The sequence below is a fragment of the Rana temporaria genome, chromosome 9, assembly GCF_905171775.1.
Source record: "Rana temporaria chromosome 9, aRanTem1.1, whole genome shotgun sequence".
NCBI classification, from domain to species: Eukaryota; Metazoa; Chordata; class Amphibia; order Anura; family Ranidae; genus Rana; species Rana temporaria.
The window spans coordinates 169,067,401-169,090,675 of record NC_053497.1 but is presented as its reverse complement, the minus strand read 5'-3'; the positions used below and the strand labels follow the sequence as shown (position 1 = coordinate 169,090,675).

Below are 23,275 nucleotides of genomic sequence, written 5' to 3'. Positions count from 1 at the left end.
TAGTGAAAAAAAAACATTTATTAATAAAAATGCCATAAAACTATCCCCTGTTTTGTAAACACTATGGGCCATATTCTTATAGATCTCCGGCGGCGTAACGTATGTCCTTTACGTTACTCCGCCGCAAGTTTAACTGGCAAGTGCCTGATTCCCAAACCACTTACCTGTAAACTTGCGGCGGCGTAGCGTAAAGTCCACCCGCGCAAGCACTCCTAATTCAAATGATCCTGGTAGGGGGCGTGGATCATTTAAATTAGGCGCGCTTCCGCGCCGATCGTAATGCGCATGCTCCGTCGGGTAAATTACCCGACGTGCATTGCGCTAAATGATGTCTCACGGATGTCATTTGTTTTGACGGTAACGTAAATGCCGTCCATCGCCATTCACGGACGACTTACGCAAACGACGTTAAATTTTCAAATTTCGACGCGGGAACGACGGCCATACTTAACATTGAGTACGCCACCTAGGGGGCATGTTTATCTTTACGCCGCGTATCGCTTACGGAAACGACGTAAAATCACTACGACGGGCAAGCGTACGTTAGAGAATTGGCGTGACTAGTCATTTGCATATTCTACGCTGACTGCAAAGGAAACGCCACCTAGCGGTCAGCGTAGATATTGCAGCCTAAGATACAACGGCGCAGGCCGTCGTATCTTAGGCATGTTTAAGTGTATCTCAGTTTGAGAATACACTTAAACATAGGACGGCCTTAGAATCGGACTTACGTCGGCGTATCTGCTGATACGCCGGCGTAAATTCTTTGAGAATATGGCCCTATAACATTTGCGCAAACCAATCAATAAACACTTATTGCGATTTTTTTTACCAAAAATAAGTAGAAGAATACGTATCGGCCTAAACTGAGGAAAAAACATTTTTTTTATATATTTTGGGGGTATTTATTATAGCAAAAAGTAAAAAATATTGCATTTTTTTCAAAATTGTCACATTACTTTTGTTTATAGCGCAAAAAAGGAGAGGTGATCAAATACCACCAAAAGAAAGCTCTATTTGTGGGAAAAAAGGACGCCAATTTTGTTTGGGAGCCACGTCGCACGACCGCGCAATTGTCAGTTAAAGCGACGCAGTGCCGAATCGCAAAAAGGGGCCCGGTCCTTAACCTGCATATTGGTCCGGGTCTTAACCGGTTAAACATTAACAGGAAGCCTTGTATTTTATAAAGAACATAATGACAAAGTGCACCAATTATTTGGCACCTTTCAGGGGGGGTGGGGGTGGGACAGGTACCCTTTCCCACTCCCAGGAGACTGTGTCGTGGCGTCATCCCTCGGAATTTTGGCCCCCTCCTCCTTCTTCCGCCGCCGGGCCAGTTAGAAAGTGCAGCGCACTTCGCGTATGAGCAGTAGGGAACCGGCTAGGAGGCTGAAAGGCTACACTGCTGGTTTCCCTTACCAGGAATGATGGCGACAGCACCTGGAAGTCGATCCGATAATTGGCTGGGGTGCCGAAATCACAGGATTCCTGGACAGGTAAGTGTCCATATATTAAAAGTCAGCCGTTACAGTATTTGTAGCTGCTGACTTTTAATTTTCTTTTTCACAGGCGGAACTCCTTTTTAAGTTTTATGATAGACAAAACAAAAGGCATTTATTACTAAAAAGGAATATAAAAGGGTATGCAAGAAAAAAGTCCAGATTATACAGGCCCCATTATAAAAGTGGGGTTATGATGGTAAAAAGGGAAAACCCATAGCAGTTGCAGCTCCTTTTAGCCAGGTCTCGGGTAACTGTAATGCACAAAAAATAAACAAAGAGGGCGCCATCTACCAAGCTGCTGGATGACAAGCAGGTCAAACGTAACCAACCCTGGAGGGCAAGATGGAGGACATGTGGCTCAGTGATTGCAGATCAGGCTCAGTAGCTGACATGTGAGGGCGTGGCTACGCGTTTCAGAGCTATATGCGCCCCTCCTCTTTCTCTGACTTGACAAAATAAGCAAATAAAAAACTCTAAAACACGTAGCCACGCCCCCACAGGTCAGCGTGCCGACGTCACCCGCCGAGTCCGATTTGCCACATCTCCTCCATCCTGTGCTCCAGGGTGGTTACATGCGAGTCGTTTGTCATCTCTGCAGAACTCTGCACCCCTCGGCCGCTTCCTGGACAATCTCTACATAAAGAACATTGACTGACATTTCTGTGCATACATTTCTTTTTTTTTTATACTTTTAATAAATGGCTACACTTAGTTTATTTTTATTTTTTTAAGCCTTGTATTTTATGACTAAGCTGGAGAGGTGGTCAGATGATGTCATGAATTGCACCTCAACCAGAGGAAGAACTCATTGATAAAATACAAAAACTGCCTGTGAAAGACTCTAATTTCTTCCTGTAGCACACAGGAAGTCCTCATACCCAGAGGCGTTGCTAGGGGGGTGCGGTCCGCACCGGGTGACACCCGCTAGAGGGGTGACACCATCCCTTTTTTTTTTTTATATATTTTTTTTTTAGCTGACATGCCCAGCCTGCCCTGTGCAATCTCAGCCTGCCCTGTACCACCCCAGCCTGCTCTGTGCCACCCCAGCCTGCCCTGTACCACCCCAAACATCCCTATACCACCCCAAACAGCCCTGTACCACCCCAGCCTGCCCTGTGCCACCGCAGCATGCCCTGTACCTCCCCAAACTTTCCCATGCCACCCCAACTTGCCTTGTGCCACCCTAACTTGCCCTGTGCCACCCCAATCTGCCCTATGCCACCATAACTTGCCCTATACCACCCCAACCTGGCCAATGCCACCCTAACTTGCCCTGTACCACTCCAACCTTTACCGTACCATCCCAACTTGCACTATACCACCCCAACCTGCCCTATGCAACCCTAACTTGCCCTATACCACCCCAAACTACCCTATATCACCCCAACATGCCTTATACCACCTTAACCTGTCCTATACCACCCCACTACACCAACCTGCCACTATACCACTCTATACTACCCTAACCTGCCACTATACTGCCCTATATTATCATTTACAGGGGCTGGTTTGGGGTGCGCCCCGTGCGCTGCCTGCTTGGTGCTGGGCTGCCTAGACAGAGGGGGGGGGTGACACCATGTTTTACCGCACCGGGTGACACCAACCCTAGTGATGCCACTGCTCATACCAATGGCAAACACCGCTATGTATACACGGGGGGGGGGGGGGGGGGGGGGGTTCACTGAAGGGATCACATGACCTCTGCTCTCGGCTGTATAAGGAGCTCAGAGAGGTAGGAGAGGAGATACAGCAGCACACTGACGTTCACAGTGAATGGCTGTGCCTGGGGGAGGGGGGGCGTGTCAGGACAAGTCTGATCATTGGAGGAGAGCAGGCTGAGTTCCCAGCACAGCCAGAAAACTGACCACACTGTGATTCCATGCCTAGCGTAGTCAGTTTTCAGTAGGAAAGCAGAAGGACTGACATCAGGGATTTCACACAAAGGAAGCAATACAAAGAGAACAGGATACTTTCTCATACAAGTACATGGTACAGCAGGCACATATCAGGAATATGAAATGTTGGGGTAACATATTGCAGGGCTCGACAAATCCCAGGCGCCAGTTAGCCATGGCGACTAGAAATGGCATCCTGGCGACTTGGCTTGGAAGGTGTGAGCTTGTGCCATCTGGTGGTGAGCCGTTGGTATTACAAGTTATTACCACCAGATGTGTGAGCTGGCGCCATCTGGTGGTGGCCGTTGGTATTACAAGTTAAGCATTACAAGTTAAACAGCAATTCTAATGTCATTTTTCACTATTTTCACTGCCATCTTCTTCCCTCTAATTAGAACCTCCAAACATTATATATATTTTTTATCCTAACACCCTAAAGAATAAAATGGCGATCGTTGCAATACTTTCTGTCACGCCGTATTTGTGCAGCGGTCTTACAAGCGCACTTTTTTGGGAAAAAATTACACTTTTTTTAATTAAAAAAAAGATAACAGTAAATTTATCCCCATTTTTTTTAATATCATGAAAGATAATGTTACGCCGAGTAAATTCATACCCAACATGTCACGCTTCAAAATTGCGTCCGCTCGTGGAATGCCGACAAACTTTTACCCTTTAAAATCTTCATAGGCGACCTTTAAAAAAATCTACAGGTTGCATGTTTTAAGTTACAGAGGAGGTCTAGGGCTAGAATTATTTCTCTCGCTCTACCAATCGCGGCGATACCTCACATGTGTGGTTTGAACACCATTTACATATGCGGGCGCTGCTCGCGTATGTGTTCGCTTCTGCGCGCGAGCTCGTCGAGACTGGGCGCGTATTCTGGCTCCTAACTTTTAGCTGGCTCCTAGATTCCAAGCAAATTTGTTAAACCCTGACATATTGGGTGTTATAGTCCGCTGTTCACATGCTTTTGGCCCTACAGTAGGGCTGGACAGGTCCGAGGAGCTACATCATAATGTACCCAATCATAGCCAGTTATAATAAATAAAAAAATAGGTGCCCTAATACAAAAATGCAAATGAAAAGTGGTCTTCAATAATGGAAGGAGGGAAAAAAAAGTGAGTAATGAGATTATACAAAAAGCAACAAAATACAACTGAAGTATTAAAGGTGCAATCCAATATTAATGGACAAATAAAAAAAGAAAGAAACAAAGCAGAGCACACATCCATTCAGAACAGTTTATTGAGATTATGAACATGCGACAATAAAAGAACGGACACGTGACGCCACAATGCCAGCTGATCGATGCACAGATGTGAATGACTAAATTCAAGCACGAGATGCAAAATTAAACAGATGCAAAATGAATCCAGTATAAGGATTGCACCTTTAATATTAGATCATTGGAGAAAAGTACAAGCTTATTTGTCATTAGGATGAATGGTGAGGAATACACAATGGTGATGAATACATTGTTAATAGGTTACTGAACCGGCACAATACAAGACAGTGACATCATAGAGAGGAACAGCACAGGCCACAAACCTTTTCACTTCGTATTTTCCTCCTATTACTTCTAAATGTGTCAGTTATCAAAGTGGAATAACAAACATAAACCAAACTACTCTTATAAATGCTCCCTTCCCCCTCCTAACACCTATTCCGACTAACCTGTACAAGATGTACTTACCTATTTTCAGGCTGCACTGGTCTGATCATGCGATGCTGTGTCAGCCAGCGGCAGCTGCAGGGGAGAGAAGAGAGCGCCCAACAATGGCTGGTAAAGCCTGGAGCAGTGACGTCACCCATAGCCTTCAATGGACCATCATTTGTCGATGATCCTTCCTCTCCCCAGCAGCTGAGCTGGCTGACGCTGGGGATCATGTGACCAGAGTGACCTGAAAATTGGGAAGTATATACATCCTTCTTACACAGGTTAGTAAGTATAGGTGTCGGAGAGAGGGGGAGGGACATTTTTAAGAGTTAGGCTAAGCTGGCATTCCATTTTGATTTTTTTTCTGTCATTCAATTTGGGTGAAGAAAAATAAACCACATGTGCCAAACACCTCCCAATAACCGTCCAGATCATCAGTGTCCTCCACCCGTCCCCCAATATACATGATCAGTGTTCTCCACCCGTCCCCCAATATACATGATCAGTGTCCTCCACCCGTCCCCCAATATACATGATCAGTGTTCTCCACCCGTCCCCCAATATACATGATCAGTGTTCTCCACCCATCCCCCAATATACATGATCAGTGTCCTCCACCCGTCCCCAATATACATGATCAGTGTTCTCCACCCATCCCCCAATATACATGATCAGTGTCCTCCACCCGTCCCCCAATATACATGATCAGTGTTCTCCCCCCATCCCCAATATACATGACCAGTGTTCTCCACCCGTCCCCCAATATACATGATCAGTGTTCTCCACCCGTCCCCCAATATACATGATCAGTGTTCTCCACCCGTCCCCAATATACATGATCAGTGTTCTCCACCCGTCCCCCATTATACATGATCAGTGTTCTCCACCCGTCCCCCAATATACATGATCAGTGTTCTCCACCCATCCCCCAATATACATGATCAGTGTTCTCCCCCCGTCCCCCAATATACATGATCAGTGTTCTCCACCCGTCCCCCAATATACATGATCAGTGTTCTCCACCCATCCCCCAATATACATGATCAGTGTTCTCCACCCGTCCCCAATATACATGATCAGTGTTCTCCACCCGTCCCCCATTATACATGATCAGTGTTCTCCACCCGTCCCCCAATATACATGATCAGTGTTCTCCACCCATCCCCCAATATACATGATCAGTGTTCTCCACCCGTCCCCCAATATACATGATCAGTGTTCTCCACCCGTCCCCCAATATACATGATCAGTGTTCTCCACCCGTCCCCCAATATACATGATCAGTGTTCTCCACCCGTCCCCAATATACATGATCAGTGTTCTCCACCCGTCCCCCATTATACATGATCAGTGTTCTCCACCCGTCCCCCAATATACATGATCAGTGTTCTCCACCCATCCCCCAATATACATGATCAGTGTTCTCCACCCGTCCCCCAATATACATGATCAGTGTTCTCCACCCGTCCCCCAATATACATGATCAGTGTTCTCCACCCATCCCCCAATATACATGATCAGTGTTCTCCACCCGTCCCCCAATATACATGATCAGTGTTCTCCACCCGTCCCCCAATATACATGATCAGTGTTCTCCACCCATCCCCCAATATACATGATCAGTGTTCTCCACCCGTCCCCCAATATACATGATCAGTGTCCTCCACCCGTCCCCCAATATACATGATCAGTGTTCTCCACCCGTCCCCCAATATACATGATCAGTGTTCTCCACCCATCCCCCAATATACATGATCAGTGTCCTCCACCCGTCCCCAATATACATGATCAGTGTTCTCCACCCATCCCCCAATATACATGATCAGTGTCCTCCACCCGTCCCCCAATATACATGATCAGTGTTCTCCCCCCATCCCCAATATACATGACCAGTGTTCTCCACCCGTCCCCCAATATACATGATCAGTGTTCTCCACCCGTCCCCCAATATACATGATCAGTGTTCTCCACCCGTCCCCAATATACATGATCAGTGTTCTCCACCCGTCCCCCATTATACATGATCATTGTTCTCCACCCGTCCCCCAATATACATGATCAGTGTTCTCCACCCGTCCCCCAATATACATGATCAGTGTTCTCCACCCGTCCCCAATATACATGATCAGTGTTCTCCACCCGTCCCCAATATACATGATCAGTGTTCTCCACCCGTCCCCCATTATACATGATCAGTGTTCTCCACCCGTCCCCCAATATACATGATCAGTGTTCTCCACCCGTCCCCCAATATACATGATCAGTGTTCTCCACCCGTCCCCAATATACATGATCAGTGTTCTCCACCCGTCCCCAATATACATGACCAGTGTTCTCCACCCATCACCCAATATACATGATCAGTGTTCTCCACCCGTCCCCCAATATACATGATCAGTGTTCTCCACCCGTCCCCCAATATACATGATCAGTGTTCTCCACCCGTCCCCCAATATACATGATCAGTGTTCTCCACCCGTCCCCCATTATACATGATCAGTGTTCTCCACCCGTCCCCCAATATACATGACCAGTGTTCACCACCCGTCCCCCAATATACATGATCAGTGTTCTCCACCCGTCCCCCAATAAACATGACCAGTGTTCTCCACCCGTCCCCCAATATACATGATGAGTGTTCTCCACCCATCCCCAATATACATGATCAGTGTTCTCCACCCGTCCCCAATATACATGATCAGTGTTCTCCACCCGTCCCCCAATATACATGATCAGTGTTCTCCACCCGTCCCCCAATATACATGATCAGTGTTCTCCACCCGTCCCCCAATATACATGATCAGTGTTCTCCACCCGTCCCCCAATAGACATGATCAGTGTTCTCCACCCGTCCCCCAATACACATGATCAGTGTTCCCCACCCGTCCCCCAATATACATGATCAGTGTTCTCCACCCGTCCCCAATATACATGATCAGTGTTCTCCACCCGTCCCCCATTATACATGATCAGTGTTCTCCACCCATCCCCAATATACATGATCAGTGTTCTCCACCCGTCCCCCAATATACATGATCAGTGTTCTCCACCCGTCCCCCAATATACATGATCAGTGTTCCCCACCCGTCCCCTTTATACATGATCAGTGTTCTCCACCCATCCCCAATATACATGATCAGTGTTCTCCACCCGTCCCCCTTTATACATGATCAGTGTTCTCCACCCATCCCCAATATACATGACCAGTGTTCTCCACCCGTCCCCCTTTATACATGACCAGTGTTCTCCACCCGTCCCCCAATATACATGATCAGTGTTCTCCACCCGTCCCCCAATATACATGATCAGTGTTCTCCACCCGTCCCCATTATACATGATCAGTGTTTTCCACCCGTCCCCAATATACATGATCAGTGTTCTCCACCCGTCCCCAATATACATGATCAGTGTTCTCCACCCGTCCCCCAATATACATGATCAGTGTTCTCCACCCGTCCCCCAATATACATGATCAGTGTTCTCCACCCGTCCCCCAATATACATGATCAGTGTTCTCCACCCGTCCCCCATTATACATGATCAGTGTTCTCCTCCCGTCCCCATTATACATGATCAGTGTTCTCCACCCGTCCCCCAATATACATGATCAGTGTTCTCCACCCGTCCCCAATATACATGATCAGTGTTCTCCACCCGTCCCCCAATATACATGATCAGTGTTCTCCACCCGTCCCCCAATATACATGATCAGTGTTCTCCACCCGTCCCCCAATATACACGATCAGTGTTCTCCTTCCGTCCCCCAATATACATGATCAGTGTTCTCCACCCGTCCCCAATATACATGATCAGTGTTCTCCACCCGTCCCCCAATATACATGATCAGTGTTCTCCACCCGTCCCCAATATACATGATCAGTGTTCTCCACCCGTCCCCCAATATACATGATCAGTGTTCTCCACCCGTCCCCAATATACATGATCAGTGTTCTCCTCCCGTCCCCCAATATACATGATCAGTGTTCTCCACCCGTCCCCAATATACATGATCAGTGTTCTCCACCCGTCCCCCAATATACATGATCAGTGTTCTCCACCCGTCCCCAATATACATGATCAGTGTTCTCCACCCGTCCCCATTATACATGATCAGTGTTTTCCACCCGTCCCCAATATACATGATCAGTGTTCTCCACCCGTCCCCCAATATACATGATCAGTGTTCTCCACCCATCCCCAATATACATGATCAGTGTTCTCCACCCGTCCCCCAATATACATGATCAGTGTTCTCCACCCGTCCCCCAATATACATGATCAGTGTTCTCCACCCGTCCCCCAATATACATGATCAGTGTTCTCCACCCGTCCCCCTTTATACATAATCACATCTACCAAACACCCCCTAGGAGAAGTCATCTTATTTACAGTACAGCCTATATACTTTTTTTAATGTCCAAAAATGTTAATATAGCAACTGAATTTTGATTCTCATAATTAGATTATGTTATTTCTTGTGAATTAAGAAATCTAAAGATTTAATATAAAACGTATTTGTTCCTGCTCTCCCAGCGATATAGTAGCATGGTTATAATCTTTTAGTCATTATCCCAAAATCACATAAAGATCTAGTCTGTGAATTTTTTAATATATTCTGTAAAGATCTTCTGCCCTCTGGCTGGAATATTAATACATTATTAACTATAAAGACAAGTCCCTTGTAAAATGAATAGGCTGACCCTAGTTAAAGTGTCTCTTCGGGCAAGTTTTTTTTTTTTTGTCTTTTTATTAACATTAGGGTTGTCCCGATACCGATACCAGTATCAGTATCGGGATCGATAACGAGTATTTGCGGGAGTACTCGTACTCCCGCAAATACCCCCGATGCCTAAATAGAATACTTGCCCCCCCGCCGTATATCGCAAAGCCGCCGCGTTAATCACCGCGCGGGGAACATTACAGTCAGCTTTCGTTTGAATAGCTGTTTTCCCCGCCGTGCATAGACACTCCCCCTTGCTCGGGATTGGACGGATCGGTCCAATCGCGAGCAAGGGGGAGTGTCTCTATACACAGCGCGGCAGGGAAACCAGGTATTCAAACGAAAGCTGACTGTAATCTGTTGCCCGCGCGGTGATAAACGCGGCGACAGCATCGTCATTTAGGTACGGGGGACATGGCTGGATATGTGGGGGGACATGGCTGGGCATGTGGGGGGACATGGCTGGGCATGTGGGGGGACATGGCTGGGCATGTGGGGGGACATGGCTGCATGCGGGGGGACATGGCTGCATATGTGGGGGACATGGCTGCATATGTGGGGGACATGGCTGCATAATTAACATGTTAGATAAACTACAAAAGGGTTAGACCCTCTGTCAAGTTTTTATCCTGTGTCCCCCAATGGGGAGATTCGCCCTATTTTTACTTGTGATTGCTATAATTAGAACAGAAAGGGAGATGAATTTTAAGATTTTAGAGTTACCCCCCCCCCAGCAGGATGGAAAGGGAAATCTTCCAATTAGGACACCTGTTTCAGCAACAAATAAAATAACCCACACAGCAAAGAATGTACGGGAAGGTATTTAAAAGCTGAAATTCCGAAGATCAGAGACTTTGCAAAAATAGCAGGCACACTATGAGTTAACTCCTTCGCACCAACCACCTCCTGGCCCTTTAAGAGTTCTAAAAGTCGGGAGGTGGAGGCGGCCATTCAGGTCATGTGACCAATTATGATTGACTGTCACGCGATAGGAAAGATCCCGATTGCAAGTATGCATAGGGAGCTTACCGATCTCAACGGGCTACCGTGATGGAGCGCAATCTCAGAACGGTAAGGTCCAGCCAAAGCACGTTTGGCTGGGTTTTCCCCTATGGATCACAGGAGTATAATTTGTTTTGCACTCCTGTGACCCGTTTACAGCAGAGAGCGAGCTGGCGTCACGAATCTCAGTCCAGGCACCGCATCATCCCGACTTAGGAAGTCTGAATCCACCAGGTGCCTGGACTGACACCCATCTCGGCATCTAAGTGAGCCGCTGAGAGCCTGAGACGGCCCGCTCCGCCCCCTCTACAGCTCAGCGCTCCAATGAGCACTGAGGGAGATGAGAAGAGAGCTGTGACCGACAGTCTGCAGCTCTCTGCTGACGAAGCTGTGAAACCCAAGTCATTGTCGATGTTCAATCGCTCGTTTTTCAGTGTTAGAGGCGCCAGGGGACAGATGCAGCATCGGACCCATGGTAAGTATAAATGGGGGGGGGGGGGGGGGACGTATACTTTTACCAGGACCGCATATATGCAGCTGCTCTGTGTGAAGGCACACCCGCCGAGCAGCTGCATAGGAGCTACCGGTAGAAAAAAGTGGCAGAAACAGAAAAGGAGGGAATAAGGCAGAACATTCCCTTTAGTCCATTGGTTCTCAACTCCTGTCCTCAGGACCCACCAACAGGCCAGCTTGGCAAGATAACTGAAATACATCCCAGGTGATATCATTTGCTGCTCAGTGATTGCAGTATTCTAATCTGCCTCTCCCCAAGGTAATACTTAAAATCTGGCCTGTTAGTGGGTCCGGAGGACAGAACTGGAGAACCACTGCTTTAGGGTGAAGATCCGCTTTAAGTCCAATTAGGTGCATGTCACCTCCAAGACTTATCTCCATATTACGTATGTGTGACAGGTTAATTTAACTCCCAGATAATACACTTCGGCTGTGTCTGCCCCTCCTCTCTGCTGCCAATTCACAGAAGCTCTTGTATTTTGTGAATGGGCTCACATAATACAAAGGCTTCTGTGAATGGGCAAAAACAGCCAAAGTGTATCCTCTGGGAGTGCAATAAACCTGTCACATATAGAGATAAGTGCAGGCGGTGACATGCACCTAATAAAACTTAAAGAGCATCTGCATCCTAAAGAGAACATTCCGCTTTATGCCCTCCTCTTGTTTCTGGCACTTTTCCAGCGACTGCTCTTGAAGGAACAGAGACCACAGTGAGCAGCGTCTGAGCTTCTGACCTAATCTTCCTGGAGCACAATAAATCTCTCAGATGTAAAGAAGGCTGGTTTCACACTGCTGCGACATAACATCCAACTAGGGAGACCCCAAGTCGCACGACATGTCAAATGCAACATTTCTCTATGAGAGACGCTCCGAATTTAGAAATGGTTCCTGGACTACATTTGCTATGACTTAAATGCAATTTCAGCCCTTGTACAGACTCCTAAAAAGCATCAAAAAAGTCGCAGGGCAAAGTATTATGACTTTTAAGGATGAGCTCTGGCGTGTTCGAATAGTACACGTGCAGAGCCCGCCAGGAAGTGTGCACGTCGCTGCGCTAATCACAGTCAGGGAGACATTGTCCCTATGCTCGGCTGCAGAGATCGTGAAATGTCTCCCTGGCTGTGATTAGCGCAGCGCCGTGCACACTTCCTGGTGGGCTCTGCACGTGTACTATGCGAACACGCCAGAGCTCATCCTTAATGACTTTGCTGTCGCAGCAGTGTGAACCAAGCCCAATAGAAATAAGTCTAGACCTCGTTAGACTTGAAGCGGTTGTCTACCCTTTTTTTTTACCTACAGGTAAGCCTATAATAAAGCTTACCCGTAGGTAAAAAAAAACAACCTGTACGGTTTAGGAGATATTCGCCTTGCATGCAGCTGCTGACGTTAGTGGCGCATGTGCTCTGAATGCCCGGCGGACACTGCCGGAGAGAAGTCTCCCAAATGCATGCCTGACAACGTTGCGGCTCCGGCCACTCACAGCGCCGGAGCCGCGATATTCGGAAGACACCCTGAGGGAAACGGTCAGCTCCCTCGGCGTGGACCGGGATCACCGGTCGACGCCTCATTTATTGCGGTGCATAATAGCTCATTATGTCTTTTGCCCTACAGGTTTAAAAAAAAAAAAAAATCTGCGGGTATACTACCGCTTTAACGGTGGTATGCCTGCAGTTTTTACAAATTTCCTACGATTCAGCATTAATTCCGCTCTATTCTATCCAAAAAAAAAAATTGGGCTGTACATGCATTTTAAACTTCTCCTTGCAAGTTAAAGCGGGAGTTCACCCGAAAAAAATTTTTTAACATTAGATTGAGGCTCATTTTGTCTAGGGGAATCGGGTCGTTTTTTTAAAATCAAAGCCGTACTTACCGTTTTAGAGAGCGATCTTCTCCGCCGCTTCCGGGTATGGTCTTCGGGACTGGGTGTTCCTATTTGATTGACAGGCTTCCGACGGTCGCATACATCGCATCACGAGTAGCCGAAAGAAGCCGAACGTCGGTGCTGCTCTATACGGCCTGCGCACCGACGTTAGGCTACTTTCGGAAAATCGTGATGCGACCGTCGGAAGCCTGTCAATCAAGTAGGAACGCCCAGTCCCGCAGCCCATACCCGGAAGCGGCGGAGAAGATGTATCTCTAAAACGGTAAGTACAGCTTCGATTTTAAAAAAAACAACCAGATTCCCCTTCACAAAATGAGCCTCAATCTAATGTTAAAAATTAACTTTTCGGGTGAAGGTCCACTTTAAAGCGGAGTTCCACCCAAAAGTTCTGCTTAAACCACTCCTCACCCCCTTACATGCCACATTTGGCATGTCATTTATTAGGTGGGGAGTGGAGGCTTCAGAAGGAGTGGGACTTCCTGTCCCACTTCCTCCTTCCGCCTAGGGACCACTTAGGCGACTCGTCATATCGTCTTAGACGCCCCCCTCCCTCTAGGCCAGGCATATGCAATTAGCGGACCTCCAGCTGTTGCAAAACTACAAGTCCCACCATGCCTCTGCCTCTTGGTGTCATGCTTGAGGCTGTCAAAGTCTTGCTATGCCTCATGGGACTTGTAGTTCTGCAACAGCTGGAGGTCCGCTAATTGCATATCCCTGCTCTAGGCGATCACCAGGGACACGTGACAGGTTCCAGGCGATCGCCTGTCCACTCAAGGATCGCATTGCCGCTCGCGCAGTGAGTGCCCGGCCGTGAATCCGAAAAACTGTCACGGCCGGCTTCCCACAGTTAGAATGGAAGCGCCGGCGGAGAGACGAGCGGAGCTCCGGGCGGCCTCGCCGCTGGACAGTGGAACAGGCAAGTGTCAGTTTATTAAAAGCCAGCAGCTACACATTTTGTAGCAGCTGACTTTTAATAAACATAAAAAAAGGCTGGAACTCCCCTTTAATGTCATAATTGTATAACAAGTTCAGTTAAACTAGTAATAAATACATGATTTATTTTGTATAATTATTTGTCTGCTCCCTAGTTAAATCTCTCGCCTCACTGGATGATCCAAGTTAATTTCAACAGTACAGGTCCTGTTAGTAAATTATTAACCACTTAAGGACCGCCTCCTGCACAAATAGGTCAGCAGAATGGCACGGCTGGGCACATGTACGTCCTGTACATGTACCCAGCCGTGGGCGCGCGCCCACGGCACGCTCCCGCGACCCGGTCCGAAGCTCCGGGACCCGATCGCCGCTGGGGTCCCGCGATCGGTCCCCGGAGCTGAAGAACGGGGGAGAGCCGTATGTAAACATGGCTTCCCCGTGCTTCACTGTGGCGGCTGCATCGATCGAGTGATCCCTTTTATAGGGAGACTCGATCAATGACGTCAGACCTACAGCCACACCCCCCTACAGTTGTAAACACACACTAGGTGAACCCTAACTCCTTCAGCGCCCCCCTGTGGTTAACTCCCAAACTGCAACTGTCATTTCCACAGTAAATGCATTTTTTACTGTGAAAATGACAATGGTCCCAAAAATGTGTCAAAATTGTCCGAAGTGTCCGCCACAATGTCGCAGTCACAAAAAAAAACAAAAAAAACGCTGATCGCCGCCATTAGTAGTAAAAAAAAAAAAATTATTAATAAAAATGCAATAAAACTATCCCCTATTTTGTAAACGCTATACATTTTGCGCAAACCAACCGATAAACGCTTATTGCGATTTTTTTTTACCAAAAATATGTAGAAAAATACGTATCGACCTAAACTGAGGAAAAACATTTTTTTTATATTTTTTTGGGGGATATTTATTATAGCAAAAAGTAAAAAATATTGCATTTTTTTTCAAAATTGTCGCTCCGTTTTTGTTTAAAGCGCAAAAAATAAAAACCGCAGAGGTGATCAAATACCACCAAAAGAAAGCTCTATTTGTGGGGAAAAAAAAGGACGCCAATTTTGTTTGGGAGCCACGTAGTTTTACAGTTAAAGCGACGCAGTGCCGAATCGCAAAACCTGGCCTGGGCCTTTAGCTGCATATTGGTCCGGGTCTTAAGTGGTTAAATACTACTATTCCATAATATAATACCTTTATTTGTTCCCTGGTTTAGCCTCTCCTGTCTGCCCAGAATGATCCTATAGAGGTGCCCTGTCCTGAGTAAAAAAAACAAAAAAAGCGCAATAAAGAGAATTCCCTTTGAATGACTAGATTGCTCCTTCGTTAGCCTCCTCCTGACTAAGGATGAGCTCCGGCGTGTTCGCATTGAACACGTGCGGAGCCCGCCAGGAAGTCGGCACCCGCGCTGCGCTAATCACAGTCAGGCAGACAGTTCCCGATCTCTGCAGCCGAGCATTGGGGAATGTCTGCCTGGCTGTGATTAGCGCAGCGCGGGTGCCAACTTCCTGGCGGGCTCCGCACGTGTTCAATGCGAACACGCCGGAGCTCATCTTTACTCCTGACGAGAAGCATAATCCTGGAGATTCCCCTGAGCTCTATTAGTAGATTAAAAAAAATGTAATTCAGTTACGCCACAGTTGCATACAACACATTTAAATATTGACTTTCAATTTTTTTTTTTTTTTTGCAATTAATTGGCTTCCTAATTATGTCTCCTCTGATTATGTGATCCCAGAGAGATCCCCCGTCTTTTAACTGCCAAAACTAAGGTGCTTATTCCAGTCATTATAAATCCCCGTTAATAATGAAGGATTACATTGGGTGATCTGTCTAATCACGTCAGGCCTGATATTAAATCCTGGACAGCGCTTTGATCCCAGAGATCACACAGTAGCAGGATGAAGATTGCCAGCCAATTATTCCAGCCGTTTATGGTAAATTTTAAACGCATGGTCATTGGAGGGTTTCCTCTGTTAATCTTCTCTTGGCCTTCTACGTGATCCCAGATAGAACCACTTATGCTGGTGATCTGCCGAGCTGGTTCCAGCTATCGTGGAAGTTCCAGCGCAGGCGCAATCTGATGTGCCGAGATGGTTCCGGCTAACGGGAAAGTTCCTTCAAGGACTGCGCAGGCGCAAACTTGCCGACGGAAATCTACGAACCTCGGCCGGCATCCAGGGCGACGTGGATTTCGAGGTAAGTAGCCGGTCGGCCTTACGTCCTCGCCTCGCTCGGCCTCCTGGCTCTTTTAACCACTTGCCGACCTCCTCATGTACATATACGTCAGCAGAATGGCACGGACAGGCACATGTACGTACCTGTACGTCCTCTGCTAGACGTGGGTGGGGGGTCCGATCGGGACCCCCCCCCCCGGTACATGCGGAGGTCGGTCCGCTCGGGGAGCGATCCGGGACGACGGCGCGGCTATTTGTTTTTAGCCGCGCCGTCGCGATCGCTCCCCGGAGCTGAAGAACGGGGAGAGCCGTATGTAAACGCGGCTTCCCCGTGCTTCACTGTGTCGGCGTATCGATCGCGTCATTCCCTTTATAGGGAAGACACGATCGATGACGTCATTCCTACAGCCACACCCCCCTACACTAGTAAACACACACTAAGTGATCCCTAAATGTTACAGCGCCCCCTGTGTTTAACTCCCAAACTGCAACTGTCATTTTCACAATAAAGAATGCAATTTAAATGCATTTTTTGCTGTGAAAATGACAATTGTCCCAAAAATGTGTCAAAAAATTGTCCGAAGTGTCCGCCATAATGTCGCAGTCACGAAAAAAAAAAAAATCGCTGATCGCCGCCATTAGTAGTAAAAAATAAAAAATAAAAATGCAAAAAAACTATCCCCTATTTTGTAAACGCTATAAATTTTGCGCAAACCAACCGATAAACGATTATTGCGATTTTTTTTACCAAAAATAGGTAGAAGAATACGTATCGGCCTAAACTGAGGAAAAAAAAAATTATATATGTTTTTGGGGGATATTTATTACAGCAAAAAGTAAAAAATATTGCATTTTTTTCAAAACTGTCGCTCTATTTTTGTTTATAGCGCAAAAAATAAAAACCGCAGAGGTGATCAAATACCACCAAAAGAAAGCTCTATTTGTGGGGAAAAAAAGACGCCAATTTTGTTGGGAGCCACGTCGCACGACCGCGCAATTGTCTGTTAAAGCGACGCAGTCCCGAACTGTAAAAACCCCTTGGGTCTTTAGGCAGCAATATGGTCCGGGGCTTAAGTGGTTAACATCCTCCAATCCACGGGGATGTTAAAGAATGAGCCTGGACGCCGGGGCGAGGTTCGGAGATTTCCGTCGGCAATTTTGCGCCTGCGCAGTCCTTGAAGGAACTTTCCCGTTAGCCAGAACCATCTCGGCACATCAGATTGCGCCTGCGCTGGAACTTCCACGATAGCTGGAACCAGCTCGGCAGATCACCGGCATAAGTTCCTTGAAGGAACTTCTCCGTTAGGGGAACCTTAAGGACAAGTCGCCGGATCTCAAAGTAGGTTCCATCTATCCTCTAGTTAGCCCCCCTTACTGACCTGTTGTGTGGTCCCACATGGTAAAATGAAGAACTGTACCGGATCTGGACGTGGGTTCTATCTTGGCCAGCGGAGTGATCCATCAGCTCTCCCGAAGTATCACAACCGATTCTTTCCAACTAGAACTCCAAAGTTCCATTTATGTTCTGCCAGTAAAACTCTTAAATACGATTATTCCAAAATATATTGACCCTTTATGTATCAACCCTCTCCTGACCAGCTGTGTGATCCTGTGGATCCCGTCCTGACCACTAGCAAAAAAAAAAAAAATGTATATAAATGATCCCCGTCCTGTTATAGTAAATGATTAGATTGGATCTACATTATAAAGACTGGTACCAGATTTAATTGCGGGTTCTATTTACTGTGTGTAGAGCTGGGAGATCTACAGATGAATAAACGGGATCCCTCCTGACCTCTAGCAATTATCCCTGATCTGTTACTAAAGGATTAGCTCTCTCCTGATCTTGTGATAGATCTGCTTGCATCCGATAAAATGCTATGCCAGATCTAGACGTGGGATCACCCACCCTACAAAATCTATTGAGTCTTACTGTGTTAACTCCCTCCTGACCAGCTGCTTGATCCTGTGGATCCCATCTGACCTCTGGTAATAAAACAGCTTTCTTTAATAAAAATGATCCCTGCCGTTTACTAAATGATTAGACCTGATCCACTTTCATCTGATAAAATTAATAATGGTATCAGATCTAAACGTGAGGATCTATTCAACATTTTCCTAGTTATAAATCTGTCCTCTAATTAACCCATTATTGAAATGTCCTGTGATCCACTCCTCTAAATTAAATCTGGTCAAATCTATTGATGCCCCCCCCCCTAGTAATAAAAACTGATTTTCTAATGTGATCGCTGCACGGTTATAGGAAATGATTAGACCTGATCCACTTTCATCTGATAAAATAACTGTACCAGATCTAAATGCAGGATCCATTTAATTTCCCCAGTTATCCATCTGTCCTCTAGTTAGCCTTTTACTGCCCTGTGATCTCAGAAAAAAAGATCCGCTCATCTAGTGAAATAAAGAATGACACCTGATCTCGACATGGGATCTCTTACCCCATGAAATCTATTGAGTCTTAATGCATTAACTTTCTGTGTGATCCTGTGGATCTCTCCTGACCTCTAGTAATAAAAACTGATTTTCTAATATAAATGATCCCTGCCCTGGTACAGTAAATACCTGGATCCGATTCACGTCTTTCATCTGACAAAATGAAGACTTGTACCAGATCTAGATGTAGGATCCATTCATTTTGCCCATTTTTAAATCTGTCCTCTAATGAACCCATTCTTAACCTGTCCTGTGATCCACTCCTCTAATGAAATTAAGTAAATCTGTCAGCCTGTGAAATCTATCCACCCCCCTTTAGTGAATCCCTCCAGTAATAAAAACTGATTTTCTTGTTTATATGTAAATGATCCCTGTCCTGACAGTAGATCATTAAATTTGCAATTAATAATTGATCCATTTTCATCTGATAAAATGAAAAATTGTACCAGCTCTAAATGCGGGATCTATTTCCTCTGCCCTCTAGTTAACCCCTATGGTCCTGTCATGTGATCCCAGAGAGAGATCCACTTATTTAATAAAAAAAGGAAGAACTAGATCAGATCTGAACATGGATCCATTGAATTTATTTAGTTATCCATCCATCGAGTTGACCCTCTCAAAACCTGTGACCTCAGAGAGAGATCCACTTTCATCTAACAATAGAATTTAGATCTATTTTTAAAAGTTTCACCCCTGTCCCGTCAGCAAATTATTAAAGATTATTCTGCTAGATTTAACTTGCCGAGTTAAATCATCTAACTTCTAGGTAACCCTCTCCTGACCCGATAGATCCACTTTGATTTAGTAAAGTGAAGACTTGTCAGATCTGGAATCTATCACCCTATTAAATATATGGATCACATTTCTGCTCTTGTACTAACCTCCTGATGACCTCATGTGTGAACCCTGGTGACCTTTTTTTTTTATGACTGATCCCTGCCCCGACAGTAAATGATCGGATATGTCAAGATCATACGATAGATCCACCTTTATCTAATAAAATGAAGAAATAACTGGGATCTAAATGTGGGATCTATCATGTCTAGTTTACCATCTCCTCTAGTGAACCCTTTATTGACCTGTTCCACTTCTGTAGTGAAGCGACATTGTGATCCTGTGAGATCTACTGATGATCCCCCCTCCCTCCAGAAACACAAACTTTCTTTTATATATAAATGTTCCCTCCCCTGTTTTAGTAAATGATTACGTCTGAGACACTTCCATCTTAGTAAATAGATCTCTCTCACTGATCCCTCCTGTTATAGGAAAGGATTAGATCTGATCCACTTCCAATTGATAAAATTAAGGATTGTGCCAGATCTAGTCATGGAATCCCTCTCCCTATGAAATCTATTGATCCTTAATGTATTAACCACTTCCTGACCAGCTGTGTGATCCCTGTGGATCCCTCCTGACCTCTAGCAATAATACATATATCCATCTTTGCCCTGTTAGTAAATGATCAGATTTCTATTGATCTTGTGACAGATCTTCTTTCATCTTAAAAAAAATGAAAAGTTGACCCCTTCTTGACAAGCTGTGTGATCCTGTGGATCCCTCCCTAGCTATATATATATATATGACCCCCCTTATAGGAAATGATTAGATCTGATCCATTTCCAGCTGACAAATCTACTTTCATTTGATAAAATTAAAAGGTAACCCCTTCCTGACCAGCTGTGTGATCCTGTGGATCCCTCCCTAGCTATATATATATAATCCCCCTTATAGGAAATGATTAGATCTGATCCATTTTCAGCTGACAAATCTACTTTCATTTCATAAAATTAAAAGGTAACCCATTCCTGACCAGCCGTGTGATCCTGTGGATCCCTCCCTAGCTATATATATGATCCCCCTTTATAGGAAATGATTAGATCTGATCCACTTCCACCTGACAAATCTCCTTTCATCTTATAAATTAAAAAGGGAACACCTTCCTGACCAGCTGTGTGATCCTGTGGATCCCTCCTTGCCCCTTAGTAAATATATATATATATATATATATATATATATATATATATATATATATATATATATATATATATATATATATATATATATATATATATATATATATATATATATATATATATATATATATATATATATATATATATATATATAGATCTGGTACAATTCTTAATTTTATCAAATGGAAGTGGATCAGATCTAATCCTATATATATCACTTATCTCTCCTGTTATAGGAAAGGATTAGATCTGATCCACTCCCATTTGATAAAATTAAGACTTGTACCAGATCTATATGTGGGATCTCTATCCCCCAAGAAATATGCATTAATCCTGAATGCATTAACCCTTTCCTCACCAGCTGTGTGATCCCTCCTAGCCCTTAGTAATTTTCGATCTATCTCTCTCACTGATCCCTCCCATTATAGGAAATTACTAGATCTGATAAAATGAAGAATTGAACCAGATCTATATGTGGGATCTCTCTCCCTATGAAATCTATTGACCCTTAATGCATTAACCCTTTCCTCACCAGCTGTGTGATCCTGTGGAGCCCTCCCTAGCCATACATATATCTATGATCCCCCTCTTATAGGAAATGATTAGATCTGATCCACTTCCACCTGACAAATCTCCTTTCATCTTATAAAATAAAAAGGTAACACCTTCCTGACCAGCTGTGTGATCCTGTGGATCCCTCTTTGCCCCGTAAATATATATATATATATCTCTCACACTTATCTCTCCTGTTATAGGAAAGGATTAGATCTGATCCACTCCCATTTGATAAAATGAAGAATTGTACCAGATCTATATGTGGGATCTCTCTAGCCCTAAGAAATAATGATCCTTAATGCATTAACCCTTTCCTCACCAGCTGTGTGATCCTGTGGATCCCTCCTAGCCCCTTAGTAATTGTCGATCTATCTCTCTCACTGATCCCTCCCGTTATAGGACATGACTAGGATCTGATAAAATGAAGAATTGGACCAGATCTATATGTGGGATCTCTCTCCCTGTGAAATCTATTGACCCTTAATGCATTAACCCCTTCCTGACCAGCTGTGTGATCCTGTGGATCCCTCCTAGCCCCTTAGTAATAAATACATACAAACACGCTGATCCCTCCAGTTATAAGAAATGATTAGATCTGAGCCACTTCCACCAGATAAAATGAAGAATTGTACCAGATCTATATGTGAGATCTCTATCCCTAAGAAATAATGATCCTTAGTGCATTAACCCTTTCCTCACCAGCTGTGTGATCCTGTGGATCCCACCTAGCCCTTAGTAATCATGTGTGTGTGTGATATATATATATATATATATATATATATATATATATATATATATATATATATTTAAAAAAATCACTGGTCCCTCCCGTTATAGGACATGACTAGATCTGATAAAATGAAGAATTGTACCAGATCTATATGTGGGATCTCTCTCCCTATGAAATCAATTGATCCTTAACGTATTAACACCTGCCTGATCCTATGGATCCCTCCTAGCCCCTTAGTAATAAATACATACAAACACGCTGATCCCTCCCGTTATAAGAAATGATTAGATCTGAGCCACTTCCACCTGATAAAATGAAGAATTGTACCAGATCTATATGTGGGATCTCTATCCCTAAGAAATAATGATCCTTAATGCATTAACCCTTTCCTCACCAGCTGTGTGATCCTGTGGATCCCTCCTAGCCCTTAGTAATTGTGTGTGTGTGTATATATATATATATCTCTCTCTATCTCTCTCACACGGATCCCTTCCATTATAAGAAATGACTAGATCTGGTTCAATTCCTAATTTTATCAGATCTATATGTGGAATCCCTCTCCCTATGAAATCCATTGATCCTTAACGTATTAACCCCTTCCTGACCACCTGATCCACTTCATAAAATGAAGAATTGTACCAGATCTAGATGTGGGATCTCTTACCCGTACGAAATCCATTGATCCTTAACATATTAACCCCTTCCTGACCAGCTGTGTGATCCTGTGGATCCCTCCTAGCCCCTTAGTAATAAAATACATATAAACACGCTGATCCCTCCCGTAATAAGAAATGATTAGATCTGATCCACTTCCACCTGATAAAATGAAGAATTGTACCAGATCTAGTCATGGGATCTCTCGCCCTAAGAAAAAAAAAAAGATCCTTAATGCATTAACCCTTTCCTCACCAGCTGTGTGATCCTGTGAATCCCTCCTAGCCCTTAGTAATCATGTGTGTGTGTATATATATATATATTAAAAAAAATCACTGGTCCCTCCCATTATAGGACATGACTAGATCTGATAAAATGAAGAATTGAACCAGATCTATATGTGGGATCTCTCTCCCTGTGAAATCTATTGACCCCTAATGAATTAACCCCTTCCTGACCAGCTGTGTGATCCTGTGGATCCCTCCCGTTATAAGAAATGATTAGATCTGATCCACTTCCACCTGATAAAATTAGGAATTGTACCAGATCTAGATGTGGGATCTCTTACCCTTACGAAATCCATTGATCCTTTACATATTAACCCTTTCCTCGCCAGCTG

General features: G+C 44.9%; 1 protein-coding gene across 1 annotated transcript in view; it reads right to left on the bottom strand.

Annotated features, from left to right (window-relative positions):
• Window positions 1–23,275, bottom strand: part of PHF1 (PHD finger protein 1) — a 95,713-nt gene that overhangs the window by 71,877 nt on the left and 561 nt on the right. The gene's annotated exons all lie outside the window — the stretch shown is intronic.